Raw genomic sequence first — 25,431 nt, 5'->3', positions numbered from 1 at the left:
TCTCAGCCAGAGAGCCACAACCAGTTCCCGTGGCTGCTCCCCACTATGGAGTGCAAGCCCTGTTTGCCTGCAGTAACGAAATGGGGACCAAAAGCTTTAATTACATGGCACCCTCCACATCAGTTTCTATAAATTGATACACTTTCATCATATAAACTTAAAACACGTTGAGTGTCTTGCATTTTTTTCACCTTTTTTTTTTTTTTTTTTACCATTGCTATCACGCTTATCATATGAAAGTTGATCACAAGGGAACTGTAATTATTCAGCTAGCAGCTAGTGGTGATAACATCAAAGCAAGAGCATGTTTATAGGGTTAATGCATGATTATTTTAGCATCCCAAAGGCTTTAGGCTGCCATACCACCCAATTATCCCAGGGCTACGTGAGAAGAGGGAACTTCATGTAATTAGGAGGGCCTACACTAAGCTTTCAGGATCAGTAAAATACATCATGGCACAAGACACACTGCCATTTCTCCCCAAATTCTACAAAATATAACAGATTTTTTTATAATTTAGAAAATGAAACAAATATGTTGAAAATCAGACTACAGAATTTAGTAACCACTTTTTAGCTTTGGAATAGAAAAGACGCAAAATCTGCTCGACAACGTAGACCTATGTATCAGATTTACCATATCTGAATGAGCAAGAGATCCATTAAGTCATGTACTGTGCTTCTGCTGGGAACCAATACTTCAGCCATATTCAATTAATTAGAAAATAAAAGGCAAGCTTTTTTTTTTTTTTTTTTTTCCATGTAGGATGCCTGCAGTTAGATATTTGATTGTATGTTTTCTAGGTGCCTACATAGCCTGATTTTCAGAGATACTGAGCGCATTCATTACTTAAATGGCTTCTGAACAACCCTTAAACTTTAGCACATGAGTATGAGTTAGATGCCGAACTATGGTCATTCCATTTAAAAGTTTAATGGCATAACACATATAACTAGTTGTGTGATCTCTGATGAACATTGGAATGGAAAATGGAATGGAAAATGAATGGAAACACGCTTCTGCATCTCAGGTAACTGCCCAAACTCCTGGGATATTGAATGAGCCACCTTTGACTCAAAGAAACCCTTGCAAGAAGGGCTTGATCAGTGCTCAGACATTTAAGTGAAAAATTTGGGATGTGAAAGAATTGTATCTCAAAAGTTTGCAGAAAAAATCCAAAGCAAATCTACTTATCATAATAATACCAGGAGGTTAATTTAAAAATGAAGCTTGGAAAGAAGTGTTCATTGAGAATCCTCTACAATTTGTCCAATGTGCTGCAGCACGTTGAAACACTTGAAAAACTATTACAATAAGAAAACAAGATGAATTCTTCCCAACAAATTCTAAACGGTTGGGAGAAGTGATGGAGGCCACTGCAATTAATGGGAGATAGGAAGGTTACCATGAACACAAAAGAAAAGGCTTTCAGGAATGCAAATAATATAATGAAGAAATGGGTTCGACTTTAAAGAAGAGTGGCACGAGGTAAGAGCTATTTATTTAGATAATTTCAAAACACATATGGTTAATAAGTTTTTACTTTGATTATCAGGCACCTATGATAAGGATTTGCAAACAGGATAACAAAATGACCTCCCCAAAAGGCTGTTCGCGATAGCCATTATGCAAGAAAAATGAGAGGATGGAGTTAGCTATCTATGAAGAGAAGGAGGTAGTGCACAGGTAACAGCCAAAAGAGTTGTTAAAAATACTGCGTATAAAACATACCAGATAAGACATCTACTTAAGAACGTGACCTGCAAACATCTTTAAACAATCCAGTAATATTAGAAGATGTTTGCCAAATGCTTCTGAATATCACAATCCATGCTTTATGAATTATTAACTTGAACATTAAATAGCCTTGTGTTTTGTGACAGGGTCTCTACAGAACTCTGGTGATCTGCTCTTAACAATGATCCCGCGTGCTCTCTGCTGGTCATGTCTCATCCATAAACCCTTTCTGCAGACTTCAGAGGGCCCACGGTTAGAAAGATAAATGTTGTCTTATTACAATGCTTTCCATTCTTTAGGGCCTATTTTTCATTTCAGCATTTTATTTATCATTTGGCATTCACATTAACTCTCCAAAGCAAAATTCCTGATACCATTACGCAGACACACTGCTCCATTGTAGGAATATGCAGCATTATAGCATCACCCACACAGTGCTTTCTGGGGCATTCTTTACAAAACGGGTGTCTGACCCTGTGCGAGGCTGTTACAGGACCTGGGGACAAAATGCTCCAAGGATGAAGAGGCTCACTGTCAGATTAATAAACATACAACATATACAATCATTGCACAGCTTGTACAGCCTGCTGCTTCAGTGGATTTTTTTTATTTTTTTTTAAGGGATGGGTTGGGGGAGGATGAAGGTGCAACGCAATTACTTTCCTTCCAGAAAAATACCAACCCTAAACACGCACATGCATTTTAGTTACTTTGAAAACAAAATTACAGATTTTTCATTAAGATTTCATCAGATTAAGGAACAGAGCCTTTGGTTTCAAAGTTTTGTACTGGCCCACGATTCAGTGCAACAAATTTATTAATTTATTTTTAGTTGGATGATTCTCACTCCAAGTTACTTTGAGCTTATCATAAAACAAACTCAATGTCAAGCTGGGCATTGAGCTTCTTCAGAGAGAAAATCAGGCTGCGTGGCTGAGAGGTCTAAATGCTTATCAAACCATTACTGAATCACCTAATGATAGCTACATCCTCCAAGAGCAGTTTCTTAGTCCTGCTCTGCAGCACATGAAGTTGTAGAAATGCTGACATTCCCAACTGTAAGGAATTCCAGAACTGTGTAGTTCACTTAATATCAGTTTTTTGTAAAACACTGAAAGAAATACAGTAGCACTTCGTAATAAAATAACAAAATAACAACACTGAAATGATTAGAAACCACACTGATTTCACAGATCAAAGGAAGAGATACTATGCTTAAGACACTAAACTACCTCCCTGTAAATATAGATTGTCTCAAGGTTAATAACTGGTTAAAAGAGAAATTGCTTTTTTTTTTTTTTTTTTTTTTTGTCCTTATTGCAAATACCTGATGCTCACTTCTGGCAGGATCCTGACAAGATCTTAAGAAGACCACAGTAATGATATCACACTGCACAAACATTTTCTTATCTAAGATGCTATTGTACCCTTGCCAGGTTGAAGAGTAGAAGATGCTAACTGTGAAAAAAGTTTTGCTGCTTCATGTACACTAATACAATGTGCCAGAACTCCCTCATGCAGTGACAATGGTGTGTTAACACTTTTGCAGCCGCTATTGCTGCCTAATTTCATGTCATGTTCTTGGTGATGAATCTTAAAGTACATTACAATAAAAAGGACAGTTTTGTGAGCCTCATTCTGCAGCTGAAGGAACTGAAGCAATGAGAGGGGAACTAATCAACAAGATGTAGAAAGGCCAGGAGTAAGAGCCACCTCTCCCAGCTCCCGGCCTGCTTATATCAATAGCGCTCATTTTAGCACAGGAAATAGAACTGGCTGTCATTAAATGAGGAAGAGAGCTGTCAGCCATATAGCCATGTTAAAATAAAAAAAAAGAAAAAGAAAAAAAAAAAGAAAAAAAAAAAAGAAAAGACCTCAGAAATTACAGAAGTCACATCACTGACTGATGCAGTTCTACTTTTACAGCTTTTGAATGCAAACCAGACTGTAGCTGGAGTCTGCGCACACTGGTAATAAAGAAGAATCTTCTGTTCCCTGGCCACTCAGGAATACATACAGAAATAAATATAGAGAGTGATGGATTGGTGCTTTTATGAAAGCAAGCTGGGGGTTGAGGAATACAGAAGAAAAAAGCAGAGAGTCAGAACTTAAAACAAAGTGGGAGATGAGAGGAGGGAAGGCTTAGGGAAAAGATTTTGCCTCGTCCGATGTTTTTCCTTGAGGTAGCTCCTGACCCCAGCTTTTAGGGTGAGAAGGCCCTGTGACACAGCAGCTCTGGTGTGCGTTTGTTACACAGAGAAATAATTTGAAGAGGGTGTACAGGTGTTTCCTGTGTTGCAAAAGTCATCTCTACAGAGACTCGTGTTTGCTATTACCTAAGACTTCAAAGAAAATACCAAGATGCATGTGCAAATGATCGTGTCAATACCAGGATCCACCATCTATTCTCTACTTACCAAAGCAGACATAGATGCAGCTCCTGGGAATGCTTAGGAGGAAGCACCATCAACTGCAGCTCTTCAAAACACCGCCCTGGATGTAAAGAAGATTCTTCCTTTACTGTTCCCTGCCGGCTAGCTACTTCAGGAAGCATCTCCAGTGACTCATGTGTGTTTCCAGAGATGGGCCCTATATAATAACACAAGATGTACATTTCCAGAGTTGGGCCCTATATTTTTATAATAACACAAGGTGTACGTTTCTCTCAATGCCTTGATTTTTTTACTTTTTACATTATTTTTTTTTTTTTATTTTTATTTTTATACTACTGACTGATCGCACTGGAAGGCCTTCCATCTTTAGGAAAACTTTTTTTTTTAGTCTGAGCTGGTATGCTTCAGACTAAATTAAACCCAGCTCCCCATGCTCTGACATGATGCTACTGCTTGTTTGCATCATTTTTCATGCACCTATCCTGAAAACTGATGTATGCAACTTCTTCTAAATCCTGTTTTACTTTTCTATGCCACTCAGCTCTTATTTTTCAGAGCAAGCCATGTACAGTGTGATTATGTCTTTCGGAGGTGCTGAATAACTCATTCTGACCTGAAATGCTTTGCTACACATCCAAAAAGGGGTGATGAGAAGTACTGAGAACTTTGCATTTGGAAAAGGGGAAGCAAATAGGAAGCTAGCACACTTTTCAAAGGCCTTATCCACCCGTGTCCTTCCTCCTCAACACTAAAGAGCAGAGCGAGCACTGCCAGGTGGCTGCAGAGGAGCTGATCTGCCAGGCACTCATTTGCTCGGGGCTGGTGTGGGAGGACCTATGCACAGCCCTGTGACCTGAAGTACAGCCCTTTTGCGGGAGAGCAAAGAGTACAACCTTGGGCAATGAAACCTATTTTCACTTCAAGGAGTTCTAGTTAATGAGAGCTCAGGGAAAGGAGGATTGACTGTTTCTGATGAAGTACGAAAACCTACGTTTCCCGTGGTCCAGTCACTACATAGCCTCTCCCGTGGGTGTTGGCTGAATTACAGTGAATTAAGATAAGGGGAGCTGGGTGGGTAATTAAGACTTTTATATGCATGTTTTGAAACAGGATCCAGTAAATTCATGGCTAAAGTTTTGAAAAAATTGGGTAGGTTAAACATTTTAAGTCCACCATGTTCTTACTTGCAAGATGCAAATCTTCTGAGCTCCTTCTGAAGCATCTGACTGGAAAAGGGGCTATAAATCATTCAATACCTGACTTTTGTTGTTTGGGACACTACAAAAATCAGGGAAATGTGTTTAATGAACATTCTTCTTGTTCAAAGCATTTCACTAGTTCAGCTCTGATATTGTTTCAAAACTGTTTTCTCAAGGCCCTCCAGCACATGGCGTTACGAAAAAAAAAAAAAAAGAAAAAAAAAGTTGTCGGACTGGTTTTAACACATCTTTTCAGTACTGATAAGCAGAAGTTCGCTGAAATAATTCCGAATAAGATACATATGGAATATACCTTCATTAAAACTTTCTTGCTGAACCCAAACTTTAAGGAGAGTTGTTGCATTACAGGCTTAAACGGACTCTTTCAAAGGTATTAGAAAAGTACAGGGATGTGTCACATAGTGCTCTGAAGAGAGTCTATGTCACATCCTGTTAACCGTGTCTGCTTTTAAACCTGTTTTGTAAGTACAGTGAGCGGCTGACAATCTTCAGCTGCAAAAAGCTTTGAAACAGCATGAGTGAGTTTCAAAAGAAAGATAGACACTGCTGTATTTTGGTAGCTAAAGGTAAAGCACTCAACAAATAGCGTGTTTTTCTTAATGAAGTAAATGGTTTCATCTTGAGACTACTTTGCTTAACAATGCCATCATTAAAATGGTAATAGGCTCTGAGGTCCCTATTCAGCATGGTGTGGGATTGTACCTTTGCTGTTACTGTTTCATCCCACTTACAAAGAAGTTTCTGCAATCCAGTCTGGTAAGAACAAGATATTAACCAAGGAAATAAAGCTCCAGAAATAGCACGTGGCCAAATCTTTAAATCTATTTTAGTAGGGCCCGATCTATTCTCTCCCTGAAACCAGTCAGACACTTTAGTAGGATGCAAAATAGTTCCCCTGCAAGGTGGAAACAAGACAAGCTAACAACTTTCATTATTATCATCATTTGTGTTGGAAATGATGTTTTTAGAAGCCCAAACATGCTAAAATTACTGAGAAAAGAAGTATAACTATGCACACTAGCCTGTTAACATGATTTGGTAAAACTTCATACATCTCTTTTCCCTGTAATAACCAGGAGACTTGATTGAACACAGCTAGAAAAAGGCCTATTTAAACAGGATTTTTTTTCCTCCTAAATTTTCAGTATTAAAGTTAAAGCAAAAACAAAGCAAAAATACTTCTGCAGATAAACTCAGGCAGCAGACCTAAAACTTCTCCATATTTCCTTTCCCATCCTTTTGCATTAACAAGCCTCTCATGGCAGACTAGGCCCATGCACAAAGTTTACCAGTGAAGTACTACTCTTAGATGCCACAATCAACTCCCGTTCAAAGGCCTAATTCTCTGTTATACCTAAACTGTGTGTCAAGCCCTGCAATTTTATCCAGTCCTTCTGGGGATCACTAAGACAGCAATGCAGACTCAGAGCAGCGTCAAGGTCCCTGCTATTTACCCTTGAATTGAAAGGCCTTTACCAGAGCCAAGAATAACTAGAAATCACCAAGTTGCTGGCCACACCTCCCTCCTCACACCGCACCATGCATCCCTACAGAAAGGGGTGCAGGGAAAAAGATAGGAAGGACCATGCTCCCACACTGAGCACAGGAGGATTTTCTCGTGACTGTTTCCATAAGGCTTAACATGCCTTTTGCTTGTCTAGAGGGGCATAAAAAAGGCCCAGCAAAACAATGAGATCAGGCCCTCCCTACCAGTAAGTGAAGGAATGCTTGCTAAGACAAGCACTTCTTCCCCATCATGTTTAGTTTTCCCAGCTCGCTAGGTTGCCTCAACACGTGGAAATGTGCTGGTAATAGGTAGGACCATCAAGATGTTGTCTTGCAGTCCCAAAAGATTAAACTTTCTAACCTTGCGTTTTTCTCCAGTAATGAGGGATCCTTGTGGGATTCCCCTGCCTGTATCTGCAAGGCTGCACAGAAGCAGGGGCCGGTGCAGACAGATGGCATGAAAGACTGTGTCCACTGACTCCACTGACTCTTCTACATTGCCAGGGGAGTTGACAAAAACAGATAATGTTTGTCCAAAAAAAAAAAAAAAAAAGAAAAAAAAGCATAAAATACCAAAGCAACTATTGATCGTAAAACTGGATAAAGATTGCCTAAATATTTTCCATGACTGGAGGCAATAGGCTACATTCATCTATGATGTATCACCCAGGCTGACCACTGAGTTTTTTTAAGAGCTTTGTGCCCCACAGCGCTTCAATCATTATCGGTTCCTACTGTTTTCTTAAAGCAGGAGTAATGTTACATTAAAGTAGTCATATCTCACCACATTTTGCTTACTTCTATATAACTTTCACTATTAAATGTAGCTTCCAGTAGCAATCTATTTGGGAAATCAACTTCACAAGTTATCCCACATAAAAAGTGAAACAGTAAGATTCACTGTGCATCCTTGAATGTCCACAAATTATAGGGTATAGATGCTTTTAAAAACTGAACAGCTTTCAGAGATTAATGAAGCTAAAGGGGTGTTTGTTTTATTTATAGCAATACCTCCTCGACAAATAATTCAAAGAGGTAACAAAAGAATAGCAGCGCAGTTTACTCCGGTGACTTTGTTCCCATAGAAATGTACACGCATACCCTCATCCATCGGCAGGGTGCATACCTATGTGCTGCATGGCCTACAATGACATATTTGGTGTGTCTCTAGCTCTTGATGCATCTGCGGGTCTGCCAGCTCTGTTCTCCCCTGTTGATGCTTGGACTGCCAGCAGGACTGGCCCCATCATACAGCAAGACCAGTGCTTCAGAAAAAAGCACAACTCCGGAAAACAGTTAAAGAAGAAAATGATATATCACAGTATCTGCCTTCTATGTTTCTTTTCAGTTCTTATTTCTCACTCTGAAAAGCAATTCCCCACCCCTGTGAATAAATGCCTGTTTCTCTGTAAAAGGAAGATGGAAATCAGGCAACAAAAGTTGGGAGGGAATAGAGACGAATGCTGTGTGACTGGGCCTCAAGCAGAATTATTTTTCGCTTGTTCTTTCAGTTTGTTTTCCACATTGAAAGTACTTAGTTTGAAGATTTCCTTTAGGAGCAGGGTTGAAGAATTCTCTCTGTTAATCTAAGTAACAATACTGAAAATCCTTAATCTAAAATAGTGATGCTGAAAGAAGCAGAATGCAAATCTTTTTCAGTCAGCATTCATCTTCCTTCACACCCCTTTACTTTCAAAAAATTAAGGCCATCAAACAAAAATTACTTGCATCCCAATTCTGCAAAAGGGCTGTGCTACTACAGAGTTGTGAGTGAGCTCTGCACCTCCTGCTACATCAGTAAGGCAGTTTATTTCTCTCTCTCTTTTCTTTGTAGTCTACAATACAGAGGGGATACGATCTGAACATTCTACTGCAGCAGGAAATGCAAGCCATGTACTTAAGTAATACAGTTTGTTGGGACATTTTTAAAATGTTTTCTGAGCTGCCTGCGAGAGTTATCCAGCCTATGCAGCTCCAGCTTCCTCCTCCTCCATTAGCAAGGCTCACCTATGATATTTACTGCATCATTGCATCCAAGCCAAACTTGGTTACTGCGGCAACTAAGTTTTTCTTCTCAAAGGGTCACAAGGAAACACATCCTTCAGGATCCCCTAGTAACCGTCAGCCGTATGACTGGGGAACATCAACAGTGAAATGCCTGCTTTCCATCGCTAAGGCAGCGCCGCCTGTGCCTGCAACAAGGGGGGCAGAGTCTAGTTACATTCCTGACCCACTTTCACATCCCTCCCTCCTCCATCTCCTCCTCCCTCGGAGAGCACAGCAGCAACCAGCAGGGCAGCAGGAGTCTCCATTTAGCAAGCCTCGTGACACCCGTAGCCACTGAGCTGTGTGCTGTCTCCTAGCAAGCAGCAGAAGCGCAGGTTTCCCCAGCAGCGCGCGGGGAGGGAACAGCAAACCTCCGCTGCAAGTGAGGCCTGGAGGGGACAACTTCCCTCTCCCTGCCCTGTATGTGCGGTGATGGTGCTTCTTTCTTTTGTCCAGGCCTTTCATGCACCCTCACCAAATACAGCGCAAGGCTGTCCCCCCTCCCTCCTCTCCCTGGTGGGGACGTGAAAGGCTAGGAGTGTGTTTCATTTCCTCTCCCAGTACCTATTCTGCCATCCCCTCATCTCTGGATTAGCCTCAGTGTGCACGTCTGACTGCCCTGCTCTCACCCACCTCCTTTATGTAACCTCGCCATTCCTCTCCCACTCTTATCCTCCCGGGGCTCGTCCCTTTCCCCAGATATTGCAAAACCTCCCCCCACCCGTGGCAGGCAGGTAGGTGAGTAAGAGGAGGGCTGGTTCTTCATCCTGACGGCTGCTCGCGGCACCCATTTGTTACCCTGCGAGTGACACTCTCTTTCCCCACAGTCACGAGGGATTTCACCCCATCTTGGGGCAGACGTGAACCCCCAAACCCCACATCCCCTTGCCCCACCATCAGGGCACCCCACACATCCCCGGCCTTGTTCCACAGCCTGCCCTGTGCCTTGTGAGGCCATGTAGAGCCCCGTATGCTTGTGGGGTGTGCAGACAAGCTCAGGATGGGGGTGTGCGGGTGAGGATTGGTGACTGCACCCAGGCTGGAGGTGCAGAAGCCTCGTGAGGCCTGGGGGTGGCTAAACGTGTGTATAGGGGTGACAAAGGCAGCCTGCAACCCCCCCAGGGGTGTTGGGTCTCAGCAGGAGCTGGTGAGGGCCTGTCTTCTGCCCCACCACCAGGACACACCACGCTGTGGGATGCCCTGCCAGGGAGGCTGGCAGGAGGGGAGGGCAGGGTGCTGCCTGGCCCCATCTTGTCCCCTCCTGTCCCCCCCTGCAGAACTGGGAAGCGTTGCTCCCCTCAGAGCGTGGCGTTGTTAAGAAGCGCTGCTTAGCGGTGGGATGGCCCTTTTATTTATTTATTTATTTTTAAAGAGGATTTTCTTCCACGAGAGATGCTAATGAACGCCTTTGTTGTTGTTCTGTTACTTCAAAATACCTGCTGCCAATGCCAGTGGGCTGCAGAGCTCTCCCCGGGAGCCACAGCACGGCCTGGCCAGGGCCACAGACCTTTATCCACTGCTTGCGTGTGGTGGGGACAGCCTCGGTTGTCCAGCTGCCTCTAGACTTCACGAGATTCTTTCTCAGCCTGCTATCTTGTTGTTGTTATTTGTTTATTTCTTCTTCTTCATCATCATCTTTTTTTTTTTTTTTTGAAACAAATAAAAATAGCTGTTCAATTTCTGAACGCAAAAAAATAAAAGCTGCTGCTCAAAAAAAAAAAAAAGTTCGCTGCTCTTTGTGCTTGTATAACTTAAAACCACCTGTTTTCAAGTTTGGACTTGATACATACTTCTGCTCCACTCCTGTAAGTGCTTGAGCACATGGTACACACATGCTTGCCTCCGTGGACTTGGGGGCCTTAATCTTCAACATCACCCTAAATCTTCAGAGCTGGACCAAATTAACAAAAATAGTTGAGTAATAGATTAATAATGACTCAAAATAACATGACACACAAGCAGTATATTATTTCCAGCACCATGAAAAAGGTGGTTTTCCAGATTCTCTCTATAAATGTGAATATAACAGAGTTTGAGATACTGAACATGTAGTACATTTGCCTTTTGACTTATTAAATTTGAACTAAATGTTCATACTTCTCATTAACCTAATGTTTCACACATAAAAGGGCCCTAAAACACATCCAACTATTGTTTACCTAAGCTTTAAATTAGCCTGTGCTGTGCTGTGTACGGCCAATACTAAACTGGCAGCAGTACCTGAAGCATCATATTTAAACCTTCCTCAGGTATTTCTGCATTAGGGCAAGTTCACTCTCAAAGATCACTGTGTGCTAGGGAAAAGTTCCCCACCTGCAGGGGTGTTAACAATGATAAAAGACTGTACCAATGCTCTTGTGCTCCCCAGTGATGTTTTTTTCAGGTCGAGTGAATACAGTGGGCTTCCCTTCATCTGCTGTGACCATGACAGCACTGCATGACATGACATTCAGTTGTCACTGAAAAACACTGAAGTGGAAATGGGCAAAGAGTAATTAGAAAAGGATGGGAGAAAAACAAGAAAATATGAAACATAGAGACAATAGTGATAGGTGTAAAAACTACTAAACTTTAATTTGGGATGCTGTACTTTTCACTGAGATAACCAAATCTCGTGTTTGAGATCAAATATGCTTCCGATTAGGCAGTAGCAGCAGTGCTACAAATACCTTTTTTCATCTAGTCAAACTTCTCACGAAATTACTGAACAGTGACCATTTGCAATATGGTTTGATAGTTTATTATTGAAATACTAACATCCCCATCCCTAATGTCAGAAGACATGACCAAAACAAATTGCTAGGCTGTTTAATGAAATGTATTCAATGATCAGTGTAAACCCTTTCCTATAAAGAATCTCTGTGTCTGACTAAATTTACAAAAATCCTGTCCAAATCGGCAACTGCATGATATTTCCAAGAAGAACTATAGAAAATAGCTATATATCAGCTACAATAGCTAACATATCTAGGTATATATAAATATAATAACTAATATATAAAATATATAAAATACTGCTTTGTAGTAATTTATCATGAGGATTTATTAACTAAAAAGCTTTTTTTGAGAGCTTTTTGTGCTAGTTCCTAGAGCTTGAAGAGTGAAATTGTATGATGCACGTTGGTACAGACAGTAGATGTAGTTACGATTGCTCAAGTTTGAAGGTGTACTTTCTGTATTGTAAAGCAAATTTTAAGGTGAGATCTTTACCGTATCTGCTGCAATGAAGTCTCAAGTTATAATATCCTGGCCAAGAACACTTCGTTGATGAGTCCTTTTTATAAACAGTGGTTCGCTATGGGACAGTACTGAAATACCATTTGCAGAATGGGCACATATTGAGCAGGTTTTGGGAGGATTGGAGGAAAGCAGCCAGCAGGCAGCCCCAGGCTGGCAAGGTGGCACGAGGGACAGCACACAGCCTGGGGTGCACTAAGGGCAGGAACTGGGGAGCATCCTGAGGCTGTTACCTAAGATCACCTTTCTTCAGACTCCCCCCCCCCATGGCCCTAAAAGCAGGCACATGAAGGAGCAGCCTAGAACAGTGTTCCCCAAAGCGCGAGGTGTGCTGCCATTATGGGTGAGGCCTGGAGCAGCCCTGCCCCGGTGAGCGGCACTGGGAGGACCCTGAGGAGAGCCACGAAGGGCGGCACAGTGCCAAAGCAGCCAGGCCACAGCAGGAATCGGTCTGCCTGCCTCTCCTCCTTCCCCATGTCCCCCAGCAGCACAGCCGGCCGCGGGGCGCAGGGCTGGGAGCCAGGGCAAGGGAACATGGCTGGGGAGGATGGAGCAATGTGGGGGAGCGTGAGAAGGGAGAGGGAGAACAAGAGGGAAAAAAAAAGAAAAAAGAAAACAGACAAAACACCTTTTATGCCCTTAATTTCGAAACAGATGTTAGGGCCTGTCTTTCCTGCTCTCAAGGATTTTATTTATTTATTTATTTATTAACCTTGCTGTAACTGCTGCTGCTGTGGTGAAGCAGGCCAGCAGCATACCCCCATTTGGGGTGCTGACCTTGCCTCGTTTGCCTCGCAGGAGAGCTGAAGCTCCTTGGCTTCACCGCTTTTACCTCGGGATAGGTCAGAAACATTACCCTGAGGTTAAAAAGCACACCTCTTTCAGCTGTGAAGGCAAGGCCCAGCTCTGCCTCAGACATCTCCCTCCGAACTGGAATTTCAACAAGTACCTGCCCCTAAGATTAATGTTGCGCAGCATTCCCAGGCACGCCCCACCACAAACACGGATGATCTTCCTCCGGGCCCCAGCACAGCACCAGCAGCCTTCTGCCCGCAGCAACGCGCCCCAGCTCGGGAGCAAGGTTTCCAGCTTGGCCTGAGCTGCTGATCCATGCCACTTGCCAGTAGGCAAGCGAGGAAATGTCTGGCCCATCACAGGACCCGCAGTGCGAGCTCTTACCTAGGCATAGTGCATGCTTAGAAAGGAGATCTTTTCCTTTCTCCACTGACCCTGTTCTTGAAGATTTATATGACCGATTTATAATCTCCTTTTAATTGCAGAGATAATATATTTAAAACATATGTGCTTCCCGTAGCACTGTGTGCGCTTTGAGCGTTGTCTGTCTTTTGCCCTGTGTGCATTCACCGAAGGTACTTGTGCATATGGAAACAATCAGACTACCCAAAAGACAACACACTTGATACTGCTAATTACATGGAGTAAACACCACTGGGACTATAACCGGTCTCTAGATCTGACTCAGTATTTTGCTGCTGAGCTAAAGAAGAAAGTCCATTATGTGCACTCATATAGCCGGCTAAGTCCCTGCTGCACACACTGCTGATTTCTGTACATGCTACGTGGCAGAGAGCCAAGGAATTGTAGCACAAACAGGATTTTATAACCAGAGTTATTTAAGGATGGGCAAACTGTGAAACTCCAAAAGTCAATGATTCTAGCACACTTTCAATTAATTTTTATTGTCAAGCTGTATTTCAGGATACTAAAGACCTCTGTGATGACAAGAGGGAGGCTGTGGGAATAGGCAGGAATACAGTATGCATGGTTATTCTCTGTGATTTATAGTTCAGTGAACAACCTATCTGGATAGCAAGTTATTTCTTTCCTCTCATGTTAGATGGAATTCATCTTTGCCTTGAGCTCCCCTCAGAAAACACATTTAAGCAATATAAATACAGCATCAGGCATCATATTGTGCAAATGGTACATCTGAGTCCTTGCATTGAAGAAAATATCACTTTTTTTTTTTTGTGTGTGTGTGTGTGTGCACGTGCTAAAGACGGCTGTAATACTGGTGTTGTTCAGACAATTAATCTTATGATAGTCTGATACAGAAATAACTGAACAGAGCTAAAAGCACTAACCACATCTCAACAGTTTCCAGAAGGAACTTCGGAGAGGATGCTGCATTTTAAAACCTCAGCACATGCTAAATTCTCCATGCTCAAAGTTTCCAGTTCAGGATTAAATCGGGCTGTGCATGAGCAATCAAAATGATAAAGGCCATTCTTCCTAGGGTGAGTGTCCAGTTCACCAACTCGGCACCCTCTGTGTCCCTCTGAAATTTGTAGGCCAGACTCTTGTGTTGGCTCATCAGGAGCACTGGCTGGCAGCTGAGTTTTTCTTGCATTTCTCCCTGCAGAGAGACACCAGCTTGGGCTTCTACACAGACACTGGTGGTTTAAAGAGACATTGCATGTTCAAGACACTTTCAGATTTGCCTGAGATTGGGCAGAAGATTTGGAAGGGATTGCAGGAAGGCTGACAGACAGAGCAATTGCATAAACCTTTTTTCCTTAGGAAACATAAAGAAAACAAAACAAAACAAAAACAAAACAAAAACACATGCTTTGGAAAGTAGTGGAGGAGCTGGGCCACAGTCAGGTGTCCTGCTGTAGCTTGCAGCTTAGTGAGGCAGCAGTGCTGGTTGGTTTCTTTTCGGTGGCCCCAGGTTACTGCTTCATCAGCTGTGCTGATTCAGCTGTCTGTCTAGCTGCCCTTTAAGCCGGGTCTGTGAAATGATCCACTCAAAAGAAAATAAGTGATTTTTGAGGAGGATGTATGGAGGTTTTTTTTTTTTTTTTTTTTTTTTTTCTTAACCCAAAAGTCCTTAAAAAATCTTTAGAGTGGAGCTACACCAACACTTGATTCAGCGTCATGGGACTGCAGGTATAAGTCTCTGGGGGTGTGGGAGGGATGAAGGGCAGTGATACTGTGGGGCTCCACTTCAGCTTGAACAGATGGATGTCTGCAACTTGAAATGGCAAAAATGTGTTTTTGTGTTACGTCTGTTCTGGTCTTCCTACTCCTCTGAAGTCAGCAGACAATAAAGCGACCTTACGCCTGCCTGTGTACTGTATGCATCTCCTGGGTGGTCACTTTGTGGTCGGCTGGCACCCTCACTGCATGCTGCTGCTTGCAACAGCAACTGCAATTGTTCCTCTGTACAGATGGGCTGGCACCCAGAAATCCTGGCCTGTGTATGCTTAGCTCAGCTTGGGATGTGTTGAATATCTTCCTTTGGACCCACCAGTTTTGGCAGGTCACCTCTACACTGATTTTTGCCAGTGAATCTACATCACACCGATTTGAGAATTTAAAAAATGGCAAAGCTATGCCTGCAATACATAAAATGTTAGCCAAGCTGGATGTGTTAGCAGCAGGCTTATCTCCACGTGAAAGCCAGCGTGTGACAAGCCTGAGTATGAACGCCTTGGACACTGTCACCCTGCACGTAGGCAGCAGTTATGCATGCAGGCTGTGGCAGAAGTTACCATCACTGGCTCTTCCCTAGTGCTGGGGGTTTCTGCTGCTTTCAGGTCCAGGGTGCAGGCTGTGGGCTGAGAGCTTCCCCTCATGCACGGAGGGGGTAGCTTGTAAAATGAAAATACTACGTTGCTGCTAACCTGCCCCCGTTCAGGCTGAAAAAAAAATGTGTGAAGCATTCAAGTACAGTTCAACAAAGCAGATCTGAAGGGATTGTAACCACAGGCTGGGAGGATAACCTTTTCTACCAGCACATTAGCTTGGGAGGACATGCATCTGTAGCCCAGCCCCCTGTGTGGACTTTGTTAGATTATCTCTAGGGAGATGATTGCAAAGAGACCTGCTGCTTATTTCTAGCACAGAACCATGCAGCTCCTCCTTTGGGCTGCCATTGTGGTCCTGCTAATGGGGACAGCAACTTTGTTTGTCCACATCTGCCTTAAAACTAGGTGAGACGTAATCTTTGTGTATGCCAAGCATGAGGTTGCTTACCCCTCTGTGAAACTCAGGTGAGCTGCTGCTTGGCTGATTGCAAACCAAGAGCATCTTCACAGGGAGCTTTGCTGCTGAAATCAAAGTGAAACTTTACCCTTGGCTTTCTTATTGCTACCTCCTGAGTCACCACATCCTTCTCTTGTCACCACCACCTTTCAGTTTAGAAAGTGGCAATGAGCCACAGCATTCAGCAGTAAGCGAGAACTCGGCCTGTGTGTGTGTGTGTAGGGATGAATTTACAGAGGGGTTAAAATTTGCTCTTTAAAAGCAGTGAGCACTGAAGGGTCCACCTGGGGAGTCAGTTGTTGGCGTGCTGTAATTTTACATTTCTGCCCTATGTTTCTTGTGGAGACAAGCCCCAAGGAATCTGAAGACTTGGCTTATTTTCCTGATCCTGCAACAGATTTCCTGTCTTGCCCGGCCATGGGTAAGTCCTTTAGGTTCACATATTCAGGCTTGGGCTTTAATTTTAGCCCTGTAGCTCAAGATACCCAGAATCTGTCTTGCACATGTATTAATCACTTACAGCTCCAGCCAGAATTAACAGAAGCTGCCTGTACAAAGAAGTGCACTGAAAATTAGATGCTACTTAGAAAAACAGGGCCAGGTTTGTCTTACTCAGCTTGCTCATATGTTTAGTGGGGATAACACCTGTCCAGCTGGGGAGACATAAGGCTAAATTAATTAACTTTAGTAAAGGATGTAAATCTATTATTCTTTTTTTTTTTTATTATTCTTTTTTTTTATTTTTTTTAAGCATTACTTGCACATGTAAAGGAGAAGAGCTCTTTGAGCATTGTTGCTCCTGTTTTGGTCTTTTATTGGATTCAAATAAGGATAAACATTACCTCCTTCGCAGCAAGCTCAGCTAAATGTTACATGCCCATAAAGAGGTTGGTTTTGCTTCGAAGGATTAGGGCATGAGATTTTGGTTCCTCTCGCTTGTTTATGAGCATGAATTTACTACACATAAATCATTGCAGGTCAGAACATTGCTATTGCCTTAACACAAGGTAAGAGAGCACAGAATCACTCTTTAATGTTGTGCAATTGGACAGGATTTGGCTTGTCCTGATTTTGTGTTTGGAGAACTCAGGCTGCCCTTTGTGCTTGATGTTTTACCTCTTTTTCTCTTGAAGGTCCAGTGGAGAAATCTGGCTAGGTGCGTTTGCATCACTCACTCACTGCCTGTTCTTTGTCTGTATGCAGTGTTTTGCTGAAATTAAAGCACAGCCTTTTCTCCTTTGCTCGCAGTGGGATTTCCCAGAATTTCACAAGGCTGCCGTTGGATGAACACTCCAAGCTGGCACTGATGCTGAAAGAAGCAGTCATGTTTTCTTTATACCTGTTCCCTTTTATCTAGTCCAGGGTGCACGTGGCTGTAGGGTGGACCAGAGCAAGGAAGGAATCTGGCTCAGAAAATAACAGTTTCTGGGTTTTCATCAGCCTTGTTTTATGTGGTTCGGTTTTGTGACAGGGCTTAGCAGCAGGGCAAGAACAGAAGCTGCAGGGAGCCAAGGCCCGATTCTTCAGGTGGCCTCGCATGGAGGTGGTTGCAGAAATGTGGTCTTACCTTTTGCCACCCTGTATCTCTTTGCCTTACTGCTGCTATCTCTTGGTGGTGGGGGTGGTGGCAGTAAGTTAATGTTACTCAGGACCCAGCAGCAAGGGGCTTGCTGTGGATAAAGACCCATATTGTGTCTTTCTGAACCCAAGGCTATCCCCCTCCCCCTTTCCATTCTTTGGTTTACTCAGCAGAGCTACCCTGATTCACATAAGCTAACAATCTGTTTAAGAAGAAACAATTAGGCCCGTAGAAGTTGTTGACATCTTATTTTTTATTTTTTTTTCTTTCAATGTCATAACGGGTACTCCAGCTAAGCTTGTCCCTTTGTGCTCTCCATCTCCTGCACCGCTCCCAGATGCAGCCCATGAGGATGGGGGCAGAACGGCGGCCCCCCCAAACAGCCTGGACCAAGAAGCTGCCTCAGACACTTAGCATTTCTCACAGCCCGTGACGTGGCTGTCGAGCAGGCTGTTAATTGAAAACACTGTGCATTTCGCTGCTCAAACTGGCAGGCTCCCTGGCCAGCTGCGGACGGCTCGCCACGACCCCTGAGCCCACAGTGCTGGCTGGGATGAGCTGCAGAGGACGGGCTGTGGTTGCAGGACGCCATCGGATCGGCTCGGGTGTCTTTTCCAGGAAGCTGAGTGCATGCTCCCTGCTTCTTCTTTTTCTGTGGTCGTTAGTTCAGCTTAAATCACATCCTGAAAACAGCATCCTGCTACAGAAGCAGCGGCGGTCCTGGAAACAGACTGCTTGTATAAAAAATCCTGCGGGAGCCAGATGCCCCCTACCCTGACAAGGACTGATCAGGTGGCTGCCGGTATCACCTTTCAGTGCTCTTTGGCAAGGGGGGCAGCACAGGGCGATGGTGGCTTTCCAGGTGGCGATGTAGTTAATTTTTGTTTCAGCGCTGTGGAGGGAAACGAGTCACTGCACACGGAAAGGGGGCCTATCGGTGCCTGGAGGCAGAGGTGTAGTTCCTGAAGGCAGGCCGTGGTGGATTTGTGCCTTTTCCCTGCCCAGGCGCTGTGTGTAGCAGGTGTCGCCACGGAGGAAAGGGAGGCCGGGGCCCAGCTCCCGAGCCCGGCCGCCGGGTGCCGCCAGAGGGTGCTGCGCCGGGCCGGGCCCGGCCGGGGGGCGGCGGGGGCCCAGGGGAGCGAGAGGCTCCCCGGTCCCCCTCGGGAGCCAGCCCCGGCTCCCAGCCCTCCTGGCAGCAGAAAGCAGCCGGCTGTGGCTGCAGGGGCTGCTCGGTTTGCTGGTCCTGCGGGAGAGCTACCGCTGCCTGGCCAGCCCTGGCTCCCCCCGAGGGGAAGGCTTGTGGCCATGTTGGGCTGTGAGGGGAACGAGGTCGGGGCCGCAGAGCCTGCCTGGTGCAGGCATCGCTGGGCACCCCGGGAGCAGGACTATAAGATGAGATTCAGCCTCCTTGGAATAAGTGACTAGCAGGGGGGTATTTCCTATTCAGCTAGCTAGCAGATAGTGTGCTCGTTCTGCCGCGGTTTGCAGTCTCCAACGAGATGCGGGTGGATGCTGCTTGTTTTCCTTCCTCTTTATATTTCCAGCCTGGGAAACAGCAAAAAGTTAGTAAAAGAGCAACATCTGTGGGAGAGAGAGAGAGAGAGAGAGAAAGGGATGAGGCAGGCTGGCCAGGCAGCCAGCCTCAGGAGATGGTAAGACAGAAGAGCTATTCATTGTGAGAGCCAGTTGCTCCTCACCCTGCTAGATTATAAATTGGACACCTTATTAAGAGCTGATCCTCCGGCAGCCCCACCCAGGGCTGTGCTCACGCTCCAAACCAGAGGAACGTAATCCTGTTTCGCTCTGGGTGCCTGTTACTGGCTGAGCACATGTGCAAGCAGGACGGAGGGTACGAAGCAGAAAGAAGCAGCACCCTTCCTGGTTTATGAATCGACAGTTTAGGAAAATAAGGCAGGCTTTGGGGAGGGAACGGGGAGGAGGTTGCTTTGCGCTAGAGCTTGGGCACATTATGATGCTCCTTGCCTTACCAAATAACGAAACTATTTTTTTTTTTTTCTTGTTTTCTCAGTTGTAACTTAAAAATGCTGACTCACTGGTACTGTGTGCCAATCCAAATGTTGCTGCTGGAATCAACCACCGGGAGAGCCTGACGAGATATAACCCCACAGTGGCACAGGTTTTGACTGGGCCTCTTTGGTGATTCCACGTTTCTTCTGCTGTTTTGCCCAGTCACTTCTTCCCTGTCACATGAACCCAAAGGTTTGGACAGACTTAGGCAGATGTCAGGTTGAATGGTTACTGTGAAAAATTCATGGGAATGTAAGGCTAACAAATTCAGCAAAGTTGTATCATCCTTGGCAAGACTTCTGAGCTTTACAACCTTCACACACCTTTTAACAATTCAAAAGGTTCTCAGACTTGCATTTGAAACACACACAAGTATTGCCAGTTGTTGTCAGAAATAAATATCTGACGTATTCTGCAGAGCTAATTTTTGTGCTGAATTAAACACAGATTCAGGTGCATTTCAGTGGTGTTTTCTAGACTTGTTGACTTATCTTGCATTTCATACAATTGGAAAGCTGCTTTTGTGTTTATTTTAGTTTGTTGTTGTTTCAGACCTGATTACCTAGGGCACTGTGGTGTGGATTTATTTAATTTAATTTAATTATTTATTTATTTGTGATTTTCCCTAGGTTTTCATTGCCTAACTGTTGCTGTTCTATTGAAAGGCTTATGTATGACTTTATGTATCTGCCTCTAATTACTTTACAAGCTCTTGAAAACAAACACAAAGCACCATCAACATTTGTTTCTCTTTTTCTCTCCTACATCTTACATAGGGCACTTTTTAGGTGTGCTAGCTTTGGTTCCTAATAAAACAATCTCTCTAATTCATGCTGTGCGTGTGTCTGTGCATGTGAATCCATTGTGCCCTAACTCCCCCCATCCCCAAAAGTGTGGGCCTGCTGGTCAGTTTCAGCTGAATTTGGCAAAAGAACAGAGATTTCAAACTGAAGTTCCTATAACATTTTAAAAAGAAGAGGCACAAGAGAGAGCTTGTTTGTGCTAGAAACATCACGATGCTGTCAGCTCAGGTCACCTTTTGTCAGGCACCGGAGAACCCGCACTGGAGTGTGCCCTTGGAAATCAGACTTCATCATGCCTGCCAGTCATGGACTACCGGTAGTTTTGTACTGGTGGTTTTGGTACAATTAGAATAGAAAAGGGAAGGCTGGGCTGAAAAACTGGAGTTTCCTTTTTGTTCTGGACTTCTGAGATTTATGGTTTTCTCCTGCATTTGGTCAGGACTCTGTAGTTGTGTCCTAGGCACCAGGGAACCTCTGTCCCTGGTGCGCGTATCCTTCAAGCTGAGTATTTATTTTGTTACAGAGCAATGTAACTGTCAGATTCCAACATAACTGTGGCTGTCCTTACACCATTTTTTTTTGCTAAGGTGATGAAGGCTTTGAAAATAAGACCTTTGATTTAAACTGGGACTGAGTGGCGAGCAGAGCAGAGAGCTCAGCTCAAGCTTGCTTGGTGGTCTTGTGTTGCTGAATAAATAGACCGACACATTTTTGCACAGGGTATCTTTTCTAAATGTTTTTAGAAATCAAGCATAAAGGCCAAATTCAAACTAACAAGTCATCTGATCAGAAATAGTAGTGAAGGACAGAGGATTTTGCAGCAGCAGCTATCGGAGTTTCCAGGAGGAATGAGTTCAGATGAACATTAAATCTCCAGTTAGTCTTAATGCCAGTGATGGAGAATGAATGATATTATGGAAATGTGAAATACTTTCCTCTACCATCCTCAGCCCAGGCTCTTGTGACAATTCAGCTTCTGCCAACATCTCTTCATTCATTTGCTGATCTCAGCCAAGCCCTTGAAGAGCTGGGTAATGGTGTTATTTGCATGGGAGGTGAAGATGATGTAGAGATGGGTGTCATGTGTGTACTGCTGACAAGTCAGTCCATGGTGCCACCGAATCTTCTCTACAGGCTTTATATAGATATTGAACAGGCTGGCTGAGGGGAAAGAATCTTACGTTATTCAGCAGGTGGAAAAGGTTCTGGAGGTTAAGGAAAGAGCAAGTGTTTATCATAAATCTCTTGAGTGCACTGGAGATTTATGTAAGGATGTCTGAAGATGTACCAGCTCAGTGCCACAGGACTGCGGACAGACATTAATTTTCAAACAGCTGAGCTGGTTGGAGGTCTTACAGCCATTCCAGATGCTTGCTACCAACCCTCTGCTGATGGCTCCTGTACCCGTTGCTCTGCTGTTAGAAAAGGTGGTCCAAGGTCTTCCTAATCTGTCAGGTGAAGTCTGTCAGACAGCTTTCAGTGCTGACAAAGATGGTGTTAGTTGACCCAGCTGACATTGCTTTACCTTTAAGAGGGAGCATTTGCATTACCATGGGCTTTAGTAAGGAGGGACAGGGAGAAAAGAAGGCTTCAGCCTTTCCCACAGAACATGTCTGCAGCCTCAGGCAGCTCCTGCATTGCCTCCTACAGGTCTGAAGACAGGCAATGCATGCGTGTGGGTCTGGATACATCTACTGGGACAGATAATGTTGCCGCTGTTTCAGGTTTGGTTTTTTGGGGGGGTGAATACATACTTGGATATTTTGTACAAAGCATGTGTGTAAAATACGTGTAAAATGCTCACTTCTTACATGAGCAGCTGGAACAGTGTGTGTGGAGCTGTGTCACCCTCCTGCATAAACAAGAGCTCTAGAATGGGTACCCAGTGCAGCAAAACCCAGATACCTAAGAGTTTGTTATTATCCAAATTTACTAACAGTGATTTTACAAGACATTTATGTTAATTATTATGTTAATACCACTGTGGTTAAAGCTGAACCAGAAAGTTGTAATAAAATGTTTAAGAATATCCAGTTGGGGCAAACAAGAAAGCTCCTGTGCTCAAGGGTTCGTTCAGAAATGTGAGAAAGCAGGAAGAAAATGTGCACGTGTTTTTTAAGGATCCTTCAGGATTTCCAGATCCAAAAATACAGAACCGTCAAAGGACCCTTGACATGTACACAGACAAAACAGAGCAAGCAAGAATACTGGTCACCCTTACTGGTCACCCCGTTTCTGAACTGGACCAGAATGGAGCATCCTACCTTAACAACAGTCCAAAACTGTAGTGGAATTTGGACTCGGATCCAAACTCAAGGCACAGGCTCTTCTCTAAATAAAAATAACTTGATCACAAGCTATTTTTGGGTGGTGACTTTCAGACAAGAAACGTAGGGCATACATAGGTTTTAACTTCTGTTAAATACATCTGGATGCCTTACTCCTTCCAGCTGATACTCTGAAAGTGCTTTCATCAGCTCAGAGCCAAATATCCCCAACTGGAAGGTAGAAGCTGTAGAACAACTGATATTATTCAAGGTATATATTTTTTAATATTATTATTATTTTCTCCCAGAGAATATTCTGCTACTCTGGTGTCTGCTGCTAAAACTTCTGTCATGGCCTGTGGTGAACAGCATGTAATGTCAGCTCAAGATAAGAGCTAACTGTGTTGGAAAGACTTCTCCAAATATGAATCCCCATGGATCTGGCTTTCTTGACAGGGAGGTGGTTAACAAAATAGCCATACCTGGCACCATTTACGTAGCTGCCAAAACTGCCAATCGCCATCCTCCTCCCTTCCCATGGCACCTGATAACAACTCTTCTGTCTTTTCCTGTTTACTTGGATATACCTGGTATAATGATAGGAGTAGTTTCGCTTCATGAAGAATGCAGTGGGATATAGCTGGCTTTAAGGTGCAGGAAGCACAGGAGGAAACAGTATGCTGGGCCATTATTGTTAATGGCAGTACAGTAAGCAGCAAGTGCTAAAGCATGTTTTACATCAGCGTGAGTATTGCTGTGGATGGTATCCTACTGGGAGTGCTTGTGCTGTGCGCAGCAGATGGGTGGCAGGAGGGCTTTGCTGCTGGGTTGTAAGGTAAGAGCGCTTTTCACCTTGGGAGCTCCAAGCAGGCTGTAAACTTCAGTTAATTTAAAGCTCTGATCCTTCTGAATTATTGTACTGTTGTATTGAGGAGCACAGTGGATTTGCTGAAGATGTCACAGGAAGTTTTCGGCTCTGCCAAAGGTATAAACTAGAGCTTCTGACTCATAGGTCTTGGCTTGAATCGAAGGAGTTTTCTTCCTCTTAACGTAGCTGGCCTGCCTTCTCTTTGATATTATCCCTCCCTCTCCTAATCACTGGGTGACATCTGATCTCTGTGACTCTTGTGCAGCCTCCAAGACCTATTGTATTAGGTCCAAGATCTCAAGTTTTATTTCTGGCTGTTCTGCGTCCATCTCTGGCAATTCCAGGAGACTCATCCTGAAACCAGCTGCGGGCCCCTGGAAAGTGGGGTGCACCTTGGCGGTGGATGCTGCTGTGGAGCAGAGCTTTCCCAGAGGAACCAGCCAGAGGAATGGTCGCAGTGTCCTCCCCCAAAAGGTGGTGTGGAGGATGGCTGCTGCCACCCACGTGCTTCCTGCAGTTGCTGCTTAAGCGTAGTGTTCTGTGCTCTCTGCCTGCAGTCGGTAGGTAAAGCTGCTTTCTGTAGATTTAAAGCTGCTGCCTCCTCCACAGGGGCTTTATTTTAGTGCTCAGTTCAGTGATTCCTACAGAGTCCTTAACCTAGATGGTATCTAAAGTCCAAATGCTTTACTTAGACTTAACTCATGGCGTTGCTTCTATTGACATTATTAGATTTTCTTGTCTTTAACTTCACTAATCGTTCTAGGGTTACTGTCTCTTTTTTCCCTCTCCTCTAAGGATTTGCCGTTTGCCCTATGGATATCATGGCCCAAATCCTGTCCTAACTTATAACTGTAAGACCAGTGGAGGTGCATACATGCACATGAGAACACAACTAATAGGATGCTGAAGTCATCTCACCAGTTTGAAAAATCACATTGAGGACTGATGCTCGGAAATGTCATTTAAGGTCATGTAATTCCTGAATCTGTAAAATCCTAATGTGCAGACAGCTTATTTCCTGGTGCTATGCTTTTATAGGTGAAGGGAATTTCACTTTCTTTAATTTCAAATTTTAGAGGCTGTACTACTAGATCACCTTACTGGAGTTAAAACACTTTTATAACAGCATTTTACAAAACACAGCACTTGTCCCATCCTACCTAGTGGTAAAAGCTTATCTCCACCAGGAGATTTTCGTAGATTGAGAAATGAATTAAAATAATTTTTGACATTTGTACAGAGGCTGAACATTCAGTTTTCAGTTCAGTTTTATAGAGGATGGCTTTCAGATTTTTTTTAATTTTTTTTTTTACACCCAACTCCTTTATTTGCTTTGGGTCAATTGAAAGTTTTGGTTTTGAGTTTTGCAGCTTATCTGATGCAATACAAACAGAAAATCAAAATGACAGTGGTGTTTAAGTTTTTTTTTTATTATTTATTATTATTAAAAAAAAAAAAAAGCTATGTTGCTCTGCAAACATGTTGAAAATAAATGTTTCAACACTGCTGGAACGCTTTGTTTTCCTGGTTTTCTTCCTAAACAAAATCCTGGCGAAACTAGCTGGATTTTGCGATGTGTTTTGGCTGCAGCAGAGCAGGATCCCAGCAGCATTTCTTCTGATGGACTGAGAAGAGCAGGAGCAGCAGAGCTCCCCGTGCGGAGGGTTTTGTTCCAGAAGAAGAGCACTCCCTGGCCCGTGAAGAGGAGCGATTCAACATGCCTTCCGTCCGGGGGTAG

At 43.8% G+C, this 25,431-nt stretch overlaps 1 long non-coding RNA gene across 1 annotated transcript in view; it reads left to right on the top strand.

The window, feature by feature from the left end:
- Positions 1 to 21,762: 21,762 nt before the first annotated feature.
- Positions 21,763 to 25,431, top strand: part of LOC106019881 (uncharacterized) — a 52,178-nt gene continuing 48,509 nt past the window's right edge. The window contains exons 1-4 of the long non-coding RNA XR_011807798.1: positions 21,763 to 22,282; positions 23,009 to 23,096; positions 23,959 to 24,253; positions 24,489 to 25,427. This is a non-coding gene — a long non-coding RNA (uncharacterized lncRNA). The remainder of the gene's footprint in view (positions 22,283 to 23,008; positions 23,097 to 23,958; positions 24,254 to 24,488; positions 25,428 to 25,431) is intronic.

The sequence above is a fragment of the Anas platyrhynchos genome, chromosome 2 (assembly GCF_047663525.1).
Source record: "Anas platyrhynchos isolate ZD024472 breed Pekin duck chromosome 2, IASCAAS_PekinDuck_T2T, whole genome shotgun sequence".
Classification (NCBI taxonomy): domain Eukaryota; kingdom Metazoa; phylum Chordata; class Aves; order Anseriformes; family Anatidae; genus Anas; species Anas platyrhynchos.
The sequence above is the reverse complement of the archived record's forward strand: the minus strand, read 5'-3'. Positions and strand labels throughout refer to the sequence as shown.